Genomic DNA, 24,952 nt, shown 5'->3' with positions numbered 1-24,952 from the left:
GCATGAGTACCCCTGGTGTCTCTTCCTCTTCTTATAAGGACATTAATCATGTTGGATTCCTTAATCCCACCCTTATGACCCTGAATATTCTTCCTCCAAATACAGTCACATTGGGGGTTGGGGCTTCAACATGTGAATTTGGGCAGGGGTTACATAATTCAGTGCATAACAGGCACTCACCCTCAACTCTTGATTATTCTTTACTATTCTCCTTTATTGCCATTAGGTAATTTTCTCTAAGTAGCTAATAATTCTTATATTAAACCTTTCCTGTTCAAATTACTGTGTGGTGTCTGCCTCCTGACAGAACCTGCCTGATATAGAAGATAAGCAGATGAACAGACCTTAAATCCCCTTCTCCTTATGATGGCTTAGTGTATAGAAATGAGCATTTGCTTTGCTCCCATTTTGTTATCCCAGTTGGTAATTCTAAGTGGCCTGGGTTTACCTAGGCATTAAGACTTGATTTCATTTGTAATTTATCTTTGTCTTGCCTGTGACTGGATTAAACCACATATGGGCAGATACTTAAACACTTCCTTTTTTTACAATTTATTTTTTAATTTTTTGGCTGTGCCATGTGCCTTGTGGGATCTTAGTTCCCCGACCAGGGTTCAAACCCGGGCCCCCTGCAGTGGAAGCATAGAGTCTTAACCACTGGACCGCCAGGGAATTCCCTGCAAAAAATGGTATTTCTTTGTTTTAATTTTAATTTAATTAATTTATTTAACACTTCTTAATGAAGCCATCGTCATGGTCTCCTTGATCTCCTGCTGTAGAATCCTTTCATCTTTGAAACTGAGCCAAAGTAAATTCAACATGATGGGCAGCCATCACAACATGGATTTCTAAATACGATGACTGTTGAGAAATGTGTAATCCCATGTCTTGTTTTGCCTTACTGATTAATCCAAAAATCACTTAAGGAGTTAGGACCAGTGTGTGTCAATCTCAGAAATTAGCTGTCATGCTAAGATTTTCTTCTCTGGTAAAACCACTGCAAAATGACTCAGCCCCTTGTGATTATGTCTGACCCTGCTCTGTGTTACCAAGTTGCTTCTTGGCCAAGTCAATTAAGGGAGAAGTCTCAGAGCTCACTGCTGCCTGCTGGTTTGCCAGTTAAACCTCTACATTCAACTGTGAGTTAAAGGAGTTTACAAAGTAGGTAATTTCTGGCTTCCTAATGGCTTGCATTCAGTAATACAGGAAATACAACCTGCATGCCTCTCTCCACAACCCCATTTCCAGCCCCCAATTTTGTACTAAATAATTTAGGCCCTTCATGCACTGGTTGATTTGTTGTAAATATTACCTGCCCATATCAGAACCTCAGAGTTCTTTTTTTAAATAATATATTGACTTCTTCAAATGAGAGTGGAATCTGTTAACTAGAGCCCCATATGAAGGCCCAAGCATGGAAATGCAAGTTAGGAGGAGCTGAGATAGAGTGAAATCCCTACCTGAGGAAAGGGCAAGTTGGGAGAGAGGACAGGGGTTAGATCTAAGGGCTCCACAGGTCAGTGTAATGAGGCAGGAGCTTAAAATGGAAGAAGAATGACTAGGCTTCTTGCTGTCATCATTTCAACCAAGTCACCACCACCTTGGGAGAAGAAACACATCCAGTGAGGATTCTGAGTTAATTTGCTGTGGGGGAAGAGATTTTAAAAACGTCTCTCCTCCAGCTTGCCTTCTAAATCTTCAGCAAATTCTCTATTTGTCACTAGCGTTTTTTAGAGCCACAGAGCCAATTTGGGACCATGTGTACTGGCACTGAAATCTGCTTCAGGATGAGCACTGGGTGGAAAAGGACTGCAATCAAGGACAGCCCCCCACCCGCAGTGTAGGATAGGGGTGAAGGCATGGGAATCAGAGTTCTAACCTGGTTCTGTCATTTGGTAGTTTAAAAGCGAGTGGCTTAGCCCTCTGTGTCTGTTTCAGTTTTCTCTTTCATACCATCATCATTATCATCATCTCAGAGTTCTGAGAGTTGAATATCAACACACCAAACTGACAAAACCAAACTGACACATCGTGAATGGGCAACAAGTGTTTTATCTATTTTTAGTTTTGCATGCTTTCGAAACATAGGATTGCCTCCAGTCATATCTTCCAATATATCTGTTCTTTTTTTAAGAACATTTGTTGATTTGACAGCCTTATACATAAAAGAGCTCTGAAGTGCAGAAATACTATTTCTAACTAATGAACCCAAATCTCTGTCTACTAGTTAAGTCATTTAGAAACCTGATATAGACACAAGTTCATTCGTTTATTCAATGAGCCTTCTTTTTGTCCCTAATATCTAGATACTTTGCCAACTATTATAATATCATTAAATCAGACCATGTGTCTTGGAAATTGCTCTGATGATTGTATTAAATGAAAATGTAAGTGAAAACTTCACTAGAAGGACCTCAGTTTTGCTAAGTTTAGAAAACCTAATTTAGTAAAACCAATAGTGAGAAACTCGTTAGGGAAGAGGAAAGAAACGAACTCATGAGTACCTTGTAATGTTTACATGAAACCTAATTTAATATAATCCTCACAAGGAAAAATATTATCAAATCTATATACTTGTGAGAAAATCAGCTTTCCTGGTTTTAAAATTAGGCATCCAAGCACCATGCACATATCACCCTGGAGGTGGGTCTTTGGTTCTGCTGGACACTCTCCCTTGATTCTTGTTTTTGATTCTTGCTTATTGCTGAAGCCCATCATTAATCCAGCCCATAATCTTTTGCCTTCAGTTTTATTCTCAGGATTTCTTCCTGTAAACCTGGTAACAGACTTGTCTTCTGTGGTCCTCACCTGCTTCTCTCTGCCCGACACTTCCTGAATTATCTGAGTAGCCACCTTCTTGAAGATCCCTCATCCCCCTACCCCCATTCAGGAACCAGTCTCTTTGAATGATCTTTTGGCTGTGTCTCCCTGGGTTCCATTCAAGAAATGATAGAAAAGACATCAAAGATTATTTTTGAAATATTCATTATACAGGAATATGCACTGATATTTTCAAGACAGTCAGAATGGTGAGATTCTCTCTGTCATTATATGATCAATTTCAAATATTGAAAGATATCTAAAAATGTGAATCAGGGGGCCTCTCTATTTCACATAGCAATATGTAAATTAATTGAAGGTAGTTGCCAGTGTGTGTGATTAAATAGTCAAATAACTTTAGGGAAAGCATCTTATTCCCATAAACCCATCTAGGAAGAATGATTTGTGAAGTTGGAAATGTTGAAAGTGTTATTTTCAATGAACATACAAACCAAAGGGAAAACTAAAAAAGGAAAAACAAAATATAACAAAACAAAATCCCAGGAGCATATGATCTCATAACCTTGGTGAAAGATACATGTTAAAAATATCAAAAGCAGCTGCTCTGAATGGCACGCAATTTTTTTTTTTTTTTTTTTTGCAGTACGTGGGCCTCTCACTGTTGTGGCCTCTCCCGTTGCGGAGCACAGGCTCCGGACGCGCAGGCTCAGCGGCCATGGCTCATGGGCCTAGCCGCTTCGCGGCATGTGGGATCTTCCCGGACCGGGGTACGAACCCGTGTCCCCTGCATCAGCAGGCGGACTCTCAACCACTGTGCCACCAGGGAAGCCCGATACCACTTCTTTTAACTTATTTTTTTTCCAGCCTTATTGAGATATAATTGTTATATAACATTGTGTGAGTTTAAGCTGTACAGTGTGATGATCTGATATAGATGTGTATAGGGAAATGATAACCACAGTAAGGTTAATTAGCAAATTAGCACAACCTTCACCTCACATAATTACCAGTTTGTAGTTATTGTTATGGTGAGAACATTCAAGATCTACTGTGTTAGCAATTTTCAAGTATACAATACGGTATTTTTAAGTATAGTCACTATGCCGTACATTAGTTCTCTAGACTTGTTCCTCTTGTAACTGGAAGACTGTATACTTCAAACAACATTTCATCATTTTCCGCACCCCCCAACCCTGGCAACTGTTTCTGATTTTAGCATGTTTAGATTCCACACATAAGTCAGATTATACAGTATTTGTCTTTATCTGTCTGATATTTCACTTAGAATAATGCCCTCGAGGACATCCTTCTTGTTGCAGATGGCGGGATTTTCTTCTCTTTTTGGCTGAAAAATATTCCATTATATCTGTATCTATATCTATCACATTTTCTTTCATTTTATCGAAGTATAGTTGATTTACAATGTTTCAGGTGTACAACAAAGTGATTCAGTTATATGTATATATACATATATATATTCTTTTCAGATTCTTTCCATTATAGGTTATTACAAATCTTGAATATAGTTCCCTTTACTGTACAGTAGGTCCTTGTTGTTTATCTGTTTTATACATAGTGGTTTGTGTCTGTTAATTCCAAAGTCCTAATTTATCCCTCCCCTACCTTTCCCCTTAGGGTAAGTTTGTTTTCTATGTCTGTGAATCTGTTTCTGTGTTGTAAATAAGTTCATTTGTATCATATTTTAGATTCCACATATAAGTGACATAATGATATTTGTCTTTGTCTGACTTACTTCACTTAGTACAATAATCTCTACATATCACATTTTCTTTATCCATTCATCTAGCAATGGACATTTACATTGTTTCCATGTCTTGACTACTGTGAAAAATGCCAGAGAACCTGGGAGTACAGATATGTCTTTGAGATAATGATTTCATTTCCTTCCATTATATACCCAGAAGTGGGATTGCTAGATCATATGGTAATTGTATTTTTAATTTTTTGAGGAATCCCCATACCATTTTCTATAGTGGCTGTACTAATTTACAGTCCCAACTGACTCTAATAGGAAAGACAGGTAAGTAAAGAGGCACTGCAAGACAGGTAAGTGCCATGGTAGAGGTGATTATAGCATGCTATGGGAGTTAGAGCATCGGGGCCTTTTTCGTGAGGTTTCTAGAACATTTCAAATGTGAATAGAAGTAGGTTCAAGGGGACAGTCCATTGCAGAAGCCAAATACAATAAAACTGTTAACTTGGCCAAGGGGGAAAAAGAGACTGAGGCTCATCAGTCCAGCAATAAAGAAAGTTTTTTGCCTCACATCCTTCTTTATGTACTTCTTACCTAACAGCACCAGAAAGTGGGGAACTCTTGCCTGAGAGTGTCATCGAGGAGTAAATGCTATTCTTTACCCTAATGTACTTGGCCTATTCTCACCCATTGACCTCCCTTTGTGTCAAAAGCTGTGATAGTGGTATTGGAAGGATGCTTTGAAGAGCATTTGTTTTGAAGCCAGAAAGACATGAATTTAAACCCTGCCTCTGTCCCTTACTAAGCTTTTAAAACCCAGCTTCCCCACGTGTCAGATGAAGCTGATAATAATCCTTAAGAGATAAGGCATCTAAAGGGCATAACATGTTACTGATACATACAGGATACATAATAATTATTAGTCTCTTTTCCAAATTAGGGTTGTTGAACAGCTGTGCAGCCAGTTCTTGGAAATGTTCTTCAGATCAAAACCCCTCCCAGATTTCCAGACAATAGAACATCCTTTGGCATTAATAGGGGTTCAGGACAACCTAAAAGGCACAATCTGCAAGATCTCACACTTAACATGTTTTATGACATTGTGGCTTTGCATCTGCTATTTGAGCAAAGAGCTTTGTTACTCATGCTTCAAGGTTTAGTTTGAACATCAAATCCTCTGCAGTGCTTTCCCTAATCCACTCTTCCATCTTCAGGTGAAGTTGCCCATTTCCTTCCTTGTATTTCACTAAATGTGCAGTTCTCAAAATATGGCCCATTTGCATCATATACTTTGTATAATATCTTTTGTTACACATATCAAACTATATTTGAACTATCTTTATGTGTCTACCTATGAAAGCTGTGTTTTATTTCATGCCCATAGTTTCAATATCTAGCTGCATACCTAATAACTGCTTAATAAATATTTGAGTAGGTGAATAGTCAAATAACTGGGCAAATAAAGGAGTGATTGACTGGTGAGGGAAAATGAGTTTTTAGTTGGTGCACAGCTCTACCAAGAGTTAGGAAGATGAATTAGACATAGTCCCTTGATAATGTGACAGATAAATCAAATAATTGATAAATTCCATGTAAATAAAAAGCCATAGATATTAAGAACTCCAAATCTTGAATTCATGAACTTTATACATAGGTTTTATGTACTGATCTAGTTCCCAATGTAAATGGATCCTTCAACCCTATATATATAATATATATATTATATAGATATAAAATCAGCATTGTCATGACACCATTTAATCTGTTATTATGGTGTAAGGAGCTGCAGTTAGTTAGCATATTACTACAATGAACCAAATAGCTGACCTCAGCAACTACATACCCAATATCTCTTTTATCAATAGAGTTTTTTTTGTTTGTTTACCATTCTCTAGTTAGATCTTAGTTACTAATTATTCAACTAAAGTCATATCGTCTATTATATATAAAGATCTTTTATTTGAGAATGATGTTTAATGAAATAATTAAAAGTGCTGCCTATATTTTTTTCCTGCATGTCTTATAGTAACGTTCTTCTTCTGCATCTTTTTCACAAATCTTAGGTATTCAAATAAAATACACTGGTATGTTGAAAGCTGGTACCCTATTAATTAAATGAATAAAGCAAGACAATTTAAATTTAGCTTAATAAGCAAACCAAAGTGAAAGCAGCTGTGTCCCATTAGCTCCTGAATTTCTGCAAAATGGAGAGGGGATCAGATTCACAAAAAGAGTGTCTAAAATTGAGCAGCTTGTGGTTATGTTGCTATAGCTACTGGAGCTCTTTTTGATGCTTTACTGGGTTGGCAAAGAAATAGACCATTTGGAATAGTTGCACTAAACACTCTTATTCACTGAAATAGTGCTGACATTTGACCACGAGTCTTCAGTTCCTCCACAGAGTTAAAACACGGATGTGAAAGGAAGAAGGGAAAATTCATATTACCTCGTGAACATTAGATCCATTTTCTATCAGCCAAGGGAAGGAAATCCTTCAGTTTAAGGACAAACATGAGGGTAGAAACATTCCAAATCACTTATATGCTATCTACCAAAAGCTGATCGGGTACCTCTGAATAAAAATAAACCCATTTGGGAGGCAGTTTAGGAAGTGGAGATGATAGTGACACAATCAGTAGGAAAATTATCTTAAATGAACCACTTTCCTTAAGGAACTCCCTGTAGATGTACATGGTCACATCAAAGAAATCCCTTATGCTAGTTTGGCTCTGTAGCTATAATGAGAAACGTATCCAAGAGGAAATAAAGTTAGAGAGAAGGCATAAATTGTGCCACTCTTTAAAAATAAAGGCAAAGGTTAAATGTTATTTTTTTCAGGAGTCTCAGTAGCACCAAATAGAGTTGTTTTAATGACTGTTAATTTTCTGGAGAATCATATTATAACCACAGGAAAGTTACAGTGATTCCAGGAATACTATGGGTTGTACTGTGTTATTTTGGATGGGAGCCAACACTACCTCCATCCTGCCTGCCATTTTTGTATTAAAAAAAAAAAACTTCCCTTTTTAAAATAAGATTAAACAGAAAGGTAGAGAAATCTTTTAAGAGTTTAGCATGAGAAAAAGACTCTAGCCTGGAAAGAAACAGGGCTACACGTCTCAGAATTCTTTCTTCTTCAGTTTGCCTCCTCTGAGTTGTTGTGCGCTGATAAAATCACCAATACTACATTCGCCCCAGTAATAGCTTTATATAGGTTTCAAGGTCAAGAATGGACAACGTCTTAGCACACCATATCTCCATAAATAATTGTGAAGTGAGAGAATTCTGAATAACAGCACTCATTATCAGGTCAGTGCTCTAATGACAGTTCTCACCCTGCCATATACCTGATTCCTCAGCTGAGAGGCACATTTCTTTCTAGGATTTTGGTGATTTAATCCATGTGTGACCTTACCTTTCCCATTTGACGTAGAAAGTGTGATTTAATTCCTTTTAGAACTAACAGAGTAAAGAGTATTCTACCATCATAAAAACATCCATGGGACAAGAATGACACTCAAACATAAACAGTAGGGCTCTGTCGGCCCTTTCTTCTTGCTTGTTTGCAGAGATACAGCAGCAGAGTGCAACACCAATAAATGGAGCTGCCTTATTTCCTATGATTCCGTTGTCCTTCCAGAACTGTGAATAAAAAGATAAGGAATGGAATTTTTATTTTCTAATTACAGGAGAGTGGCAAGATTAGAGCCAAGTCTGTTTGTCCACAGGAGTTGTGATAGGTCATGTGATGGCATCCATGTAGTCAATATAACTCTAATGCAAAGTTCAAAAGCTTTAAGCCAGTCCATTTTCTAAACACCAAAGCAAAATACAAAAAAAAAAAAAAAAAAAAAACGGAAAGAAAAATATGAATTAAGGTAAATATTACTGGTGTTATTCTATAAAAAATCAAGTGGGGGTTTCCCTGGGGACATGGGTTCGTGCCCCGGTCTGGGAAGATCCCACATGCCGTGGAGTGACTAGGCCCGTGAGCCAAGGCCGCTGAGCCTGCGCGTCCGGAGCCTGTGCTCTGCAACAGGAGAGGCCATGACAGTGAGGGGCCCGCGTACCGCAAAAAAAAAAAAAAAAATCAAGTGGACTATATTTGTACTCTATTACCAGTTTCTCAATAGACAAATCATGTTATGCTGGGGAAATTATTTCTTCCTAATTCATTCATTCTCTCTCACTCTTACCCCACCACTCTTTCTGTCTAAATCTAAGAGAAAACAATTTATGTGAAGATTTGCACCAAGCCATAGCAGTGATTAGTCAATACAGATAACTGTATATACCTCTAAGTTATTTTCTTCCTTTTATAAGGTAAAATTTAAATGAATCTCATACCGACAAATTATTACAGCTTGTACATTAAAAGACTTTTGAGTAAATGGATACAGTATTTTAAGGAGCTTAATTTTGACAACAGCAAGTAGTTGAAGGTTTACTTTTGTGCCCAAATATAGTAAAATGTTCATTTGAGCATATGCATATGTTATCTTAATGTGCACTACTTATCAAATAATCTTTAAGAAATGTTGCAGAATAATTTAGAAATAAAATCTGGGTATTTTCTTTATAGAAATGTTAAAATTGTTTTGTTGGTATATAACTTTTCAACAAGAGTTTCTGCTCTGGCAACCTGATATTTATATGCAAACAAACACCACATCATCCGATCGTTAGAGAATTTAACTGACTGTAAAATTACAACACGGGAAAATGTGGAAATGGAGATTCAGGGTAACAATTTCAGTGCTTCTGAAACAGTGGCTGAAGTAATCATAGTATCAGATAGGTTCCCATGTTTTATTTCAGAACAACAATTAAGAAAAAAAAAAAAACAGCACTTTAAGCTGAATAAATAAAGCCAAACAGGCAATTTTAATATTCTTCCCGGTGGGGGTGTGTATTTATGACACTGTGTGTATGAGTTGTTGTTTGCTTAATTCTAGTGAAAGCATTTAGATGACAGAAGCAAAGGATTAGATGATTTTTTTTTCTTATACAAGACTTATTTCTGTACAAGTCTTAGCTCCGTTTTTTGAAACAAGACATATATAGTGTTTCTGTGTGTTCTTGATGCTATTTTGCCTTTCTTAAAAAAAGAGGACAAGCGTACTTTAAATTGCCAGGCATATGAAATATTGTTGAAAAAACATAATCCTGATGTTCTATTTTTTATGCCTCCTTTGTTTTCAGAGCAGATGTGCAAGGAAAGGGCTGACAGAATATAAGTAGTTACCTCCACTGAGGACCAGACATATCCTTTCCTGCCCCCATAGTGCAGCAGCAACAGCAACCCTATCTATCTTTGGATAATTAGTATCAAATTTCATTCCAGTATAATAGTAATTCCTTTATTTGCCTGCTGTTCTCTATTGGAACAAGAACATATTTAGGTTAAATGGAACTCTTACCATGTTCTCTAACTATGACCCCTGATGAAAGGGTTCCCCACTTTTGGTAATCAGGATATCTAGACAAGCAGAGACAAAAATTATAGGGTTGGGAAGCACAAGTTCCCCAAGTGGGTCAAAGGGAGTTCTGATTAGATGAGCCACTTCTGTTTCAACCTCTTGTTTCCTGAATCCACGTATTCTAGCAGTTGGAGACACTGCATGTAAGGCTGCTGGTGAGAATATACAGAGCATCATGCAGGAGAGTGTCCTAACCTGCAGGCTGTCATCTCTGAGCTGACATGCAGAACTCTGAGCCTTGACCTTTTCCTTACTACCCCTACCTTAACTACTGTAGGAATTTCTTTTTTCACTCTTTAAGTTGACATTCTGAATAAGAGTTTTCATTCTTTCCCTTTCAGCATTAGTTCAGAGGAAACTGTATTTTTTCCAAAATGAAAAAAATGTTAGAAAAACAAGTGAGTAATTGTAACTTGATTCAAAAGAGTGATGCAATCAGTCCAAAGAGAGAGAAAAAAAGGTAGATTTGACTATGTGAAATTGTAACACTATTGTGTGGCACAGTCACAATTAACAAAATCAAAAGGCTAAAACCAACTGGAACCAAAAAACATATACAACAGTTAAAAGATTATATTCTTAATATGTAAATAATTATCGCAATTTATTTAATAAAGATGGATACCCCAGTAGGGGAAAATGTATCATAAATAGGCTACTCACAAAAGAAAAATTATGAAGATAATAAATACATAAAATGTTGACTCACTAGAAAGGAAGACCCATTGCAAACAAAAATCAATATCTTTAACTTATATGGTAAGAAATACTATTGCAATGGAGAGTGTCTTAAAATGGTCACTATCAAACCTAAACCTTAAAATAATTCTTTTTTTTTTTTTTTTTTCAGAAGAGAAAAGTGTTCTGGTTTAGAAAACAGGAAAGTGTCCCTGAAAAATTGCACTGGGGGAGGGCATATGAACACATTTATAAGTACATGTGAGCTACATTGCAGAGTTTTTAGTAGCAACAAATATTTTAAAATTGCTTGTGTCCTGCAACAACATCAAACACCTAAAATAATTTTGTATATAGTGTATATGTATATATATGTATATATACACACACACATACATACAGTAGAAGACAATGCAGCCATTAACATAAAGATATGTCTTTACTGACAGAGAAAGATACTTAATGTATAGTAAATGAGAAAAGTGAAGCCGTATACTTTAGAACAATGACTCAGTTACTAAATGTTTCATATATATTTATCTTGATTATTCAACAAGTTTGTGAGCTTATTTTGCAAGGGAATTTTATTTTTTTATACAACTTTCACTTTGAATTCTTGTATTATAGTGAGTTTTTGTAGACTGATTCATACAATTGTGTGCATTCACACACACACACACACACACTCACTCTTGTACCTCACTCACACATAGATACTCTATTTAGATAGAATAGGATCTTTTTTCCTCATAAGTTTTGCTGAGGAAAAACATCTACATTTTGTCTCATAGAATAGCTTGTGGGAATTAATTTTCTTCCAAATTAAAAAAAGTGCTAAACACAAGTGAGAAATTATAACTTGTTCCAAAAGAGAGATGTGATCAAACCAAGATAATAAGACGAATTCTTGCTAGGCTGTACCAGAGATTTGGTATGCTGCCAGAGGAGTGAAAGAAAGAGGAAAAATTCTTGTGTTAGGTTTTAAGAAAAATCAACAACCAAATGAAGAAAGAAAAAAAAAGCAATAAAATTCTTACTAAAGAGTACATCTGAAAAAGTCCTTACAGCACAACAGAAAATAGTCTTTCAAGAGAGGAAAAAAAAAAAGAAAAACCCTTTAACTCAGCGTATGGCATCCTCAGCTGAAGCAGAAGTTATAGTTTAGAAATATGTCTCTAACTTCTGAAAAGATTGACGAGGAGCCCAGTAGACTAGACTTCCCCCTCAAAAAGCTCTCAGCATATTAGAGGGCATGGATACCACTATATTATTCCTACTCCACACATTTCAAGCAAAACAACACACACACACGCGCACACGCACACACGCGCGCACACACACACACACACATGAATTCCTCAAATCCGCTATAAATTCACTAACTACTGATATCATGCGTATAAACTTTGCTGTGGTTAATGTTCAACTCGGGCAAACTATTTCTCTATAACTTCTCTGAAATCAACTGTTTCACAAGCCTTGGAGATAAGTCTAGATATCAAGATTTTGCAACATATAAGGGAAGTCAAGAGAAGTCAGCAGTATTTTAATGACAATAAATAATGACCTGTTTATAGTTTTAAAATTTCTCAGAATCTCAGAAATTTGCATATTGGTGAAAGATAAGTAATGCGAAATTTTAGAGATGAAAGGGATCTTGGAGTTTAATCAGTACCTCTCTCCCCCACTCCCCCATTATTTTCTTTGACTGGTGAGGCAGCATAATTTGTCTGAAACCTCATAAACAGCTATAGGTGGACATGGGGCCAGAACTTAGTTTCTGGCTTATTTCCAGTATATCATATATCAAAACATCAAGTGAGCTCAAAAATATTTTGGATGCAATCAGTAAGCTTTTCTTGTGTAACTTCTATGTATCCAAAAGTGTGTTAAGGACTATGGATGTCTACAAGGATGTTAACACGTGACCCAAATGGTCTTCAATGTTGAGATATAAAAAGAATTAAAGGTGGAAGTTCATCTTTCGATCATAATTAACAAAGCTGGATAGGAGTTCAAACGATAAAGTTTTTACTAATTTCCAAAATTACAATAATATATTTCATTGTGTATTTTATGAAAGCACAGTGAGCTTAGATTTACACATGCAGCAAGCTTATATTTTCACATATATCTGCAGGGATGGGATGAGAAAAATTAATAAATGTAGATAAGTATGAATTGTAACTGTTGTGGGGCCAAAAAAATTTGTTCTTTATCAATGAGTTTATACATTTCTCCCCACCTTTGTTAAGCTATAAACAGAGAAATTCTGTGATAATGTACCTTACAGTAAAACAACTTCTAATAGAATGTGATTGTCCATTGGCTCTTGACCTCTGCTACTGGTTCTCTTTAGTTATTTCATTAACCGTGTGACAATGCGATCTTCCATTTTGCCAACTGAATTTGGGGGACCTTAGAGTGGTATGTAGGTTTTATAGACAAATAGGTTTTTTTGTTGCTGTTGATGTGAATATCATCATTGCTGTTAGTCTTCCTAAGAAGAAAGATTAAAACTCAGCTCCACACAGGGAATTACAAACTCCAATCAAATTTGGTATTCAAAACATTAGAAAATATGTATCATCCCTAGAAAATCATGGTCCATATCTTCATCAGGCTCGGATCATGTGCGACATGGATCCAAGAGCTCACTTCGGTGGTTTATCTAGTTTGGTGAAACTGCATTCCTCCAAACAAGATTGATTGACACCAGGCAGAAAAATGCTACCTGGTTATACTCATATTGATCTCGCAACTTAAAGGATGGGTTTTGTCAAATTTCAGGAAACACTGTTGTTTTCAGTGGATAGAAAGACTTTCTAGAAGGGAACTCAGCTAACATGTTTCATATCCTTTACTTGCTGACATGACTGACAATGTTTCCCTATAGTCACTGGCATGAGACTAATAAGAAAATCATACCAGACTATTGATATCAAAGAAAAACATGAGGCATGAGGCGTTCAGAAGGTCCCCATGCAGTTCAGTGATTTAAGAAAAGAACACAGGAAAATGATAGATTACATTCTGATACTAGGAACATATATGGATTATATAGAAGGCTCTCTCAAAATTTTTTTTAAAAAGCAATCAAAAAGTTTCTGAAATATCTGGGATTCTTACTCTGCTACATCATATAATATTGTCTTATTTGATCTTTAAAGTGATTATCCTTACCTTAATTTACCTGCTGAAAATCTATACTGAATTGCACCAATTCATCTCATATCCTGAGTCAGTGAATGAAATTAAACACATATTTGAGTTGACATTATGTGCAAGACAGGTTAGATCCTCACAGGGAAGGAAAGAGGGAATCAAAATTTTGTATAAGACATAAAATATAAACAAAAATAATTATAATGTGAAGCAGAATATGCTACCCACGTGATAACAGATGCAAATAAAGTGAAAACCCGCAGGAAAATGTTTATTTTCTTCTTGGAACAAGAAAGTTCAAAGAATTGTTGAAGTTGATTTGGATATAAGGAGTGGGATTTCAGATAGCAGTTGTGTTGGGCAGTGACAGTTCTAAAGGGCTGTCCTTTTCTTTGTCCTGTCCCAGGGCATAAAGTCTGGCATGAGTATTTGAGGATGGAAGTTAGCAAGGGTCCAGAGAATGCTCCATTGTTCCTTAAGACCTCTCATTTATGTTTGTGGATACACATCATCACAACTTGTGTATGTATACGGCAAACTCAGTTCTCCTATTTGTATCTAATACTCATCCCTTCCCCATGTGTTTTCTTTTGGCAAATTTCTTTTGGTTGTTTTAGTTTCAGCCTAAGTTTTCTGTTCCTGTGATTCATTTAAGTAGACTTGACTTTCCCTTCTCTATATCCATGTAGCACATTTTATGTTTTTATTTAACTTAATAGTGTATTGTAGGTACATGATTGTGTATTTAAGTCCCCCCACCCTTGGATTATAAACTCTTACAGCTAAACAAGTGAATGTTATTATTTCTGTACTCTCAGGGCTTACCTTATAAACTGACGCCTTTTGTATTTTCAGTGAGTCTTCATTGTTTTTAACAAATGAAAGAATGAATGAGTATAGAGGTGTTTTTAACCTTCTCTCATTATTTTGACTATTCTTTTATGATGGTAGTAGAATGCCTGTCTCCTTACAAGGAACATGATCATGTCTATGTGTTTTATCCAAGGGTCATATTGCTGGCTATATTTTTCCTGAAGCATTTTTAACACATAATTTTGTGGGATAAAAACAAAAACTTTGAAAGATAGTGTAAAACCACATAAGTTATTCAAAGTTATTGCAGAATTCATGAAGAGACAACTGGAACATTTCCTTTTATTGCTGAGTATCTGGAAAAGGCTGTTCTCCCTCTAATATCAGTTATATATAGAAGGAAGGAAGCACTTTATAGGTTTGTGAAACTATCTCATAACACTCTCAGACTGTTCAATAAAAGCACCACTGCAATAATTTTCCACTTCAAAACATAAATGTCTCTTCAAATACAGCACTTAGTTATAAAAATTTGAAACTTATTTGCATCCTACACATTTACATGCCTAGTTCATAAAACAGAAATAACTACTGTAAGTAGATCCATGAGTATATAACATCAGACTTTTAGGTTACATGATTTAAAGGTAATGAGCTATATGGTGATAATATAAACTTTTATCACAGATGATTCTTTAGTTGTTCATAATCTATAGAAATGCTTATAGCACTTAGATGATAATTAATTGTGAACATTTATATCTGATAAAACAGTTCCCTGATGGGAAACACAATAATTTAGGAATAAATAGAGGAAGAAAACAGGATATGATTGAAAATGCTCTTTAAAAATATAAATAGTAAGGTTTGTACTTAGCTGAGTCTTAGGGATTTCAGTAATATGATAATTACACAGTGTTATTATAAACTACAGACTACTGTACTATGCCACAGTCATACGTTTCAGTTGTCACAGTATCAGATGGTTTCTTAGGTTTCAACAACAAATAAGGTTGATCTAATAAATAGGTAATACTTTTTATTTTTTAAATTTCACCAGGAATACAGAAATTCTTATATTATAAAATATCAGTGTATATTTAGAAATTTCATTTTTTACAACCACCCATACCATTTTTACCCAATCCCAGCACTCTCAACAATTTTGTATCTCTTTTCCAATAAGTGTTTAATATATACATACATATATTTACACTTGTGAATGTATGGTATATATGTATAGTTGCGTATATATATATAGTTGCATATATTAATATATGTGTTGTAATGTTATCATACAGCTTAGCTGCTTTTTTCTTTTTTTTTTTTTTACTTAAAGTGTCTTGGGAACAAAGATACACATATACTTACGCTTCATTATATTATTTCAAGTCTATAATTCCACAGTTTGACTACACCAAAGTAGTTTAAAACTATTTTTCTCTTCATGGACATTTAGTTTGATCCAATATTTGCCTTTTTTTTTTGTTTAAAAAGTTTAAAAAGTGCCAGAATTCCTTTTCTGCCCATCATAGAATAACAGAAAGATGATTTAACCTTTCCCATGATAAAACTAGAAATTTGAAGAAAATACATGAAACAACCTTTTCAGAAATTGGACAATAGGCAGGGCAGGTCTGTAGTCTCTGAAAGGAGACCGATCACAGTAAACCTTAAAATCTACGCTGACTTCCTGCCGGAGGCACATTACAGACCAAAGTACAGGGATGGCCAAGCAGAGCCCAGCAGTCATGCTGAACTGAGGACACAGAAATTAGAATTCATGGAGGCTGAGGTGGCTAAGGTTTGAAAGATGAAATTCTTTAGAGGAGAGATTATGGGGAAAAAGAGAACAAAAATCCTTTAGGTGTTCTCTTGCGTATGAAGAATACTGAAAATACATGAATAGGACAAAATTGTATGAGGTTGGACAAAGAGCTTCTGAAATTTCCCCTGAACTAACTCAGAAGTAGGAATGATTAGTTTTTTCACCAACCACGGTAAAGAGCATTTTTTTGTTCACTCCAAGTATTGAGTAGAGACCCCTAAAACCATACCTTAGTAATAGGGCTAAACTATTGCTAGGGAAAAGAATACTATAGACTTGCCAAAGAGGCATTTAGGACAAGTCTCAAATTGATCAAATTGAACTCCAAGTTATGTAAAAGCCTATCAGAACAAAAGAATTTATTCTGTAAAGATCACAACAATAGTCAAACACCATGCAACATAAAAGTACAATGTTCAGCATCCAGTCAAAAGTGAGCATGCATGTCAGAAGGTGGGGAAACATGATCCATAACCAAGAGTAAAATCACCAAAGAAATAGTACCTCAGAAACCAGAAATGATGGAATTAGCATGACTTGATGTTAACACAAACTTGTACTATGTTCAGTTATTTAAAGGCAGATGTAAATGCCCTGAAGAGAGAAATGAAAGATATGAAAAAGATAAAATTCTCAAGATAAAAAATACAATATCTAAAATGAAAAGTTCACTTTTTAACATTAAGATCAGATGAGGCAATGCAGAAAGAAAATTAGTAAACTTAAGGACACTAGTAGAAACTATGCAAAATGAAGCACTAAAGAAAATAAACCTTGAAAACCAAAAAAAGAATTTCAGTGATCTGTAGAATAGTATCAAGTGGTTGAATACATAAATACATGTGGAATTGAAATTCTGGAAGAAGATAAAAGGGAGAAAAAGGAGGAGGGTGAGCAAAAATAATTTGAAGAAATAATTCCACAAATTCCTCAAATATGATGAAAACTATGCATCCACCAATTCAAGAATGGCACCCACCAGATTCTTTGGCTCCACTGCAAGATTCATGCCAAGACCACACTCTTCTTAGTATCCTCCTAATCTATGACTGACTTGGTCAGGACACTAAAGCATGTTGTTTGTGCCCAAAGAGGGACTCTTCTAATGGGCAACAGCTGTTCAAGGGCTATCAGTTAACCTGGACTAAGCTTTCCCAGAATTGTGCAGTGCTCTGAGTCTCACTCAACCCAGTCTGCCTTTCTTTCTTCTTCCTCTCCTTAACTAAGTATCAGAGCTGTATTACACCCTAAAGAATCTCCTCATGTGCTTCTATCCCTCCCCCCTTTATATTTCGTAGTTATCATCCAAAATAAATGTTTTGCATATATATTCTGTCTTTACCAATAATTCTCAGAAACTCAGAATGACACAGAAAGAGAAAACATGAACATCATTAACCAAATTAACCTAGTTAACTATGATGAGAAACTCTAACCATCAGTAACAGCATTTTCTTTTCGACAGTTTTATTGAGATATAATTGACTTACAGCACTGTGTAAGTTTAAGGTATACAGTAAATAATTTGATTTGCATAAATCATGAAATGATTACCACAATAAGTTTAGCTAACATCAATCATATCATACAGATACAAAAAAAGAGAAAAAAATGGTTTTTTCCTTGTGATGAGAACTCTTAAGATCTACTCTCAACAACTACATCAATCAACTGGATATAATTGACCTCTATACACTACTTCATCTAACAGCTGATTACATATTTTTCTCAAGCTCATGTGGCACATTCACCAAAAGAGACCACATTCCGGGCCATAAAACACACCTTTACAAATTCTACAGTGTCTACTCTCAGACCACAATGTAATTAAATAAGAAATCAGTAACAGAAAGGTAACTGGAAAAAAACCCCAAATGCTTGGAGATTAAACAATGTACTACTTTTTTGTGTGTGTGGTACGCGGGCCTCCCACTGCCGTGGCCTCTCCTGTTGCGGAAAACAGGCTCTGGACGCACAGGCCCAGCGGCCATGGCCCACGGGCCCAGCCGCTCCGTGGCATGTGGGATACTCCGCAAAAAAAAAAAAAAAAAATTGATGCAAGTCTTTAACGAAAATGGCTGACCTTCAGTGAAAATTGTTACACTTGTCTTAACCTCAGAATAAAACTTTTAATTTAGTCCCATATTCAAGAAATAAAATATTTCACTTAAGAAACCTAACCCCTCATGGTATACCATAAAAGGCAGTCATGTTTTCTTTAATATATGCATATTGAAATAGGATTTATTTACATTTGTTCCAAGTGTTTTAGAAAAGACCAGAGAGTAAATCCTAAGACTTCTTATCATAAGGAATTTTTTTCTTTTTCTTTTTGTAGCTATATGAGATAATGGATGTTCATTAAACTTATGTGGTAATCATTTCATGATGTATGTAAGTCAGATTATGCTGTACACAAACTTATACCATTCTGTAGGTCAATTATATCTCAATAAAATTGGAAGAAAAAAAAGTAAAAGAAATGTTTTAGTAAAGACCAATGTGTGGTTAGTAAACATTGCATAGTAATTGGAAACGATTATTTAGTATGCAAATATAATTATTGATCCCATTTTTACCAACCTAATTCTAATTGCCAATATTAAGCTATACTGCATATTGCCAATGTTTTACCTAATATTTATAGGGAACAGGATATTAGGAAGATGATGTATGATGTATGATGAAAAGATAAAAGGTAAAAACAGGCCTTCCATTTCTGTATTTACAACCATCAACATTCATAGACATATATACATAGAGAGCCATCAAATCACAGCTTAGAGCAAGTTGAATGAAACAGATGTGGGTGGTACAAATCAATCTCCCCATTTCAGTTTTTCCCATTTTATTTTTTCAACCATATGTAGTATAAATCCTACTCATTACATTTTAGCAAAGCAGTTAAAAGAACAGACCAGAGAATGAAACTACCTGTGTTTAAATACTGACTCCATGGGCTACGTGAACTTGGCAAAACTACGTGGGGTTTACCTTTTATTTCTCTTATGTGTAAAAAGGAAGCTCATAGAACTATTACAAGTATTCAGTGAGTTAATATGAGATAAACACATAACAGAGTGCCTCACAAAGAATAATTGCTCAATCATTAGTTATTGTTAATAAAATTGCTTCATAAGCATTAAGCTTTTAACTGCTTCTTACAGATGTGTGGAGAAGCAAAGCTAAAAGCAAAATGTTAGTTAAGCAAAAACTCTGTATAGCATCAATTTTAGACAGTGATGAGCAAACTCCTGACCTCAAGGAGTTTACTTTAATAGAAAGAACATTAACTTAATAAAATAAAACTGGAGTTTATTTAACTAGTTATAAATTAAATGAATAGGATAGGCACACAGAAGGTTTATTGTGTTTTGATAAACAAAAATACTTTAGTCCATTTTACCAATCTTTATGGATAGTGCTTTATGTGTACTGTTTAACAAACAAAAAACTCTCTATTTTATTGTTGTTGTTTCTTGTGCTTTTGATGTCACATCAAAGGAAAAAGTTGCCTAATTCAAGGTAATGAAAATTTATATCTAGGCTTTCTTTCATTAGCTTTTTAGTTTTAGCTCTTACATTAGGTCTTTGATCCATTTTGAGTTAATTTTTATTTAGGGTATGGGGCTATCCAGTTGTCCAGGAATCATTTATTGAAGAGACTATTTTTTCCCAATCAAATTTTCTAGGCATCCTTGTCAAAACTTATTTGACCATAGATGTAAGGGGTTTTATATGTGGAATTCTATTCCAGTGATAGGTATGTCAATTCTTATACTACTACCACACTGTCTTGATTGCTGTCACTCTGTAGTAACATTTGAAATAAAAAAGTATGAAACCTCTGACTATATTCTTACATATCAAATATTTCTTGGCTATTCTAGGTCCCTTGCATTTCCATATGAATTTTAGGATCAACTATTTGCATGTTTTGTCTTTGTTTTCATTTTTCTCAAAGTAATTTTGTTCTCTTGTAATTTCTTCTTTTCTCCATTGGTTCTTTAATAGTATATCATGAGAAACCCAATGCCCAGGCAGATGTATTAAGCTTAATTCAACAGTGTAATAGAAATGTGAAAAATGAATGAACTATATTTACATCCAACAACATGATTAACTCCACAAGCATGATATTAAGTGGAGGAAGTGAGAGAAAAAGCAATATACTGAATTATTCCATTTATATAGTTATATATGTATATAGAGTATTATATATTATATATAGTATATATGTGTATTGTATTATATATATATACACACACACACTAAATTGTAGTGTGAAGAGATACACGTTTGTGTCGTAAAACTAAAGACTTGGGGTGGGGGTGGAAATCAATGACATAGCTAACATAAAATTCATAAAAATGTGATAGTGGTTAATTTTATTCACAGGAGGATATAGAGATGGGAAGGAGACAGCAGCAGAGCTTCTCAAGGTACTGAAAACCTACCTCTTGCCCTTGGTGGTAGCTACATGAATGTTTACTTTATGATAATTCATTGAGCTGTAACTTTATGTTTTGTTCCATTTTCTATATGTGGTCATACTCTATATTTCAAAAATGGGTGTTTTTGTTTATTCGTTTTGGCTTTATTTGTTTTCAAAGAAGAAGAAGAAAAAAAAGCACTTAATGGTTGCAGTATTTCTCTTTTTCTTTCTTAAGAAAAAGACTTCTTTCCTGAGCCATTCTGCATTGCTTCAGAAAGGAAGGTGAATGCTTGTTGGAGGCTGTTATTTATATTTTCTCTCTATTTTTTTAGCTCTCTCAGTTCCAGTTGAGCTTGGTTGAAAATTTAGATTGTTGGTTGCTCTCAAATTTAAAATGTTAGGTATAAATTTAAATAAGCATCTCTCAATAACTATTATAGTGTATCTCTTCTATATGTTGTATGTGGGCCATTAGAATATCATTTGGGAGACAATGTGTAGAATATTATTTGGTAGAAAATGTGTAAAATATCATTTGGGAAGGATGGGTAGAAGCCACGTGGCAAGGCTTCTGTTCCAATGATAGAATTGAATTTCTTCAGTTCTGAAGAAGTCCCAAGGATAATTGGCTGTACTGCCGATGGAAGTGGAGTCAGTTGAAAATTGTTTGTATCAAAGTGCCTTTTCAACTCTATATGCAGAGTTACCTGCAATGGACTGATGTGACTGTTTTCAAAGGTATTATATATCTTTTAGGTGTAACACCAAGGGAGGGATTCTGCACAGAATCATACTATGCAAATCTATTTTATAAATAGATTTTAACTCACTTAGATTCTTTCATAATGTTGAAAAAAATACATAACCCACAAAATGTAAATGTAATGTATTTAAAGAACATGCATGTTAAAAAACCTGTCTTGGGCTTCCCTGCTGGCGCAGTGGTTGAGAGTCCGCCTGCTGATGCAGGGGACACGGGTTCATGCCCCAGTCCGGGAAGATCCCACATGCCGCGGAGCGGCTGGGCTCGTGAGCCGTGGCCGCTGAGCCTGCGTGTCCGGAGCCTGTGCTCCACAACGGGAGAGGCCACAACAGTGAGAGGCCCACGTACCGCAAAAAAAAAAAAAAAAAAAAAAAAACCTGTCTCATTGTCAAAAACTCTTGAGACATGAGATAATCCAGAGGATAGTGTAATTTAGTAAACTGTGTGTAGGATTAGAAATCAATGAAGAGAATACAGATCTTGTTCTGGATTCTTTTCTATGGTGAAATTAGTTATCCATTTGGGGTCACGGATTCCTTATTTATAAAACCAATGAATAGGACTCCAACTGAGTCATTTTCAAACTGTATTCCAAGAATCCTTAAGATCCCCAGAAATGATTCAAGGACAGCCATAGGAGCAACAGCGAAGCTCATTGAGCAAGGATCCCATGGTTGATTCAGAAGAACAGCCCCATATTTTCAAGATTATATATCAGGCCTTCATTAAGATAAAGGAAGTCCTGGTGCTAAACTAAAACAAATAAGAATATCAATGATATGATAAACATAATTTGATTTGATATGATTTCAAAGTATGATGAAATGGTTGTTAGTATGAAACATAATGCGTTTCATATTTTAAGTACATATTAATTGTCTGTTGAAGTTATGAAATAATGAGTAAGTTAGCTCACAGTTATGCAAAGGGATTATAACTCCCATATAGGAAAATTTATTGAAGACCACAAAATATAATAAACCTCTCTCGAGGTTTATAGCCAAAAGAAATACGAATATAGAAAGCTCCCACCTCCTTACTTTATATGAGAGAAAAACAGAGTTCAAAGAGACTATGTGACTAGAACCCAAGTTTCTAATACCAAACACAATGCTCTAAGCATTACAACAAACTCCACTGATTAGTCATGCATTTTTGAACTCCTTTACCTTAATCATGTGTAAAATGAAGAGATTGAACTAGATAAACTCTAAGGTCTCTTTCAGCTTAAAACTTATGACTCTAAATCTTGATAAGAATCTTAATAAATTCTGCCAAATGCTTTACATAAAAAGAAAGAACATTAAGCAGTCTCCAATGGATCAACCATGAACTATTTTTTTTAACAAGCTAATAATCCTTCTTAATATATTTAAGAACAATACCTCCAGAAGCTTATGAACTGATAAGGGAGAGTTCAATAGTAGTTCTTTCATTTCCCTTAGAGTCAGATTTATTTTAAAATTACGTTTATTGAGGCAAAGAATCAGAGAGCTAATATGGAAATGACATCTAAAATTCCATCATTCCAGGGTCCAGATTGAGTTGTGCATCTCAAATTAAATGTGAGTGCTTATGGATTTAAGCTAGGTTGGCTTAGAGTCCACAATTCTAAAATAAGTGCCTTAAATTTTAAAATATAATCAAATGTTTATTGGGGATTTTGTAGATTCCAAATTTAATTAAGAGAGAATAGAAATTTTGACAAATGCCAAGTTGTACACATAACTGTCTTGAAAATATCAGTAGATACTTACAAAAATCTTAAATAGCTTCAGTTCAACTTAAATTCTAAATAACTTTAAACATTGAAGCCAAAACACAGTAAAGTTGAAATTAAAATAAATTTGGTACTCAGACTCTAGGTTAAATAGAATACAGAAAAATCTCTAGAGAATATCAGATGGATTTATGGTATCTCTGGGAAATTCATCATTCATAGTAACATGTAAACAAACAAAAAAGATCTTCATATCCCTCAATTGTTTTACTTTTATTATTCCTTATAACTGTTAACATATTCTGAGGTGCCTAAGAATTTTAGAGAGGCAATAATCATAGCAGCATTCCCATAAAGGCATCAGTGAAACTCCCCTCTTACATACATGGGTGTTTTGGGTGATCATCTTCTCATGAATAGCTGTCTATGACTTCACCAATTAACTGCAGAGATACTTTGAAGAATGCTGACAGATGCCAAGCTTTAAATATTGCTTCTGTATCCTCTCCACTAACCTGCCATGTTTAAAGTTACCAATGACAGCATTAAGTTTCTGAAATTGCCCTATTAAAATGAAAAAAATAGTAAATAAATGTTTTCAGGTTTATGGATCAGTTGCTTTATAAGGTTTTCTTAGACACAATAGTGATTCTCGCTCCTCACGGGGCTCCTCAGCAATGAGGCCATTCCTCCATCTACATGCATCTGCTTGACCCTCATTTCATGCTGTTCTGTGGGAGAAGATGGAAACTGATGATCCAGTACCTCTTTTTTTTTTTTTTTTTGCCTCTGATTGCATTATCACTGTAGGTGAATAAAGGCTTGTGACTTATTGTTTTAATTGACCATCTAAACACCTGATGGCTCAACAGAACTGCAATGGCCAGAAGCAGTTTGGAAAAGGAAAACATAGTTGGAGAACTAACAATCTGATTTCAGGTTATTGTAGAGCTACAGTTATAAAGATAGTTTGGTATTGATGTCAAAATAGGCAAATGGGTCTGTGGAATAGAACAAGGTACAGATATAAACTCACATATATAAGGACAGCTATTTCTCATAAAGATGCAAACAATTCAGTGATGAAAAAATTATTTTTTTCAACAAATTGTGCTGGAACAATTGAATATACATATGAAAAAAATGAATTTGTATTCATTCCTCAGACCATATGCAAAAATTTCTCAATATGGATCATAGATAACAATTTAAAATTTAAAACTTTAAGATTTCTTGAAGAAAATATAGGGGAAATTTTTGTGATCTTGGTTTAGGCCAGTGGTTGTCAGACAGGGGCAATTTTGTCCCTTGGGGGATCTTGGAAATATCTGGAAACATTTTTATTTGCCATACTGGGAGGAGGTGCTACTGGCATTAAGTGCGTAAAGACCAGGGATCCTGATAAACATCCTACACTGCACAAAACAATCACTGACAAATAATTATCTGGGTTAAAAGTCAATAGCTGTCTGGAGACCCTGGATTAGGTCAAGTTTTTTTCAGTATACAGCAAGAGCACTATCTATTGATGTAAAAGAAAAAAACTAAAAAATTGAACTTCATCAAAATAAGTAC

General features: G+C 35.0%; 1 long non-coding RNA gene across 2 annotated transcripts in view; it reads left to right on the top strand.

Moving 5' to 3' along the window:
- The window catches only part of LOC307182458, a 694,844-nt gene that overhangs the window by 52,918 nt on the left and 616,974 nt on the right, over positions 1 to 24,952 (top strand). For both annotated transcript variants that reach the window (XR_013827174.1, XR_013827175.1), the window contains exon 2: positions 20,858 to 20,901. This is a non-coding gene — a long non-coding RNA (uncharacterized lncRNA). The remainder of the gene's footprint in view (positions 1 to 20,857; positions 20,902 to 24,952) is intronic.

Source organism: Stenella coeruleoalba (genome assembly GCF_951394435.1).
Source record: "Stenella coeruleoalba genome assembly, chromosome: 2".
Lineage (NCBI taxonomy): Eukaryota > Metazoa > Chordata > Mammalia > Artiodactyla > Delphinidae > Stenella > Stenella coeruleoalba.
The sequence above is the reverse complement of the archived record's forward strand: the minus strand, read 5'-3'. Positions and strand labels throughout refer to the sequence as shown.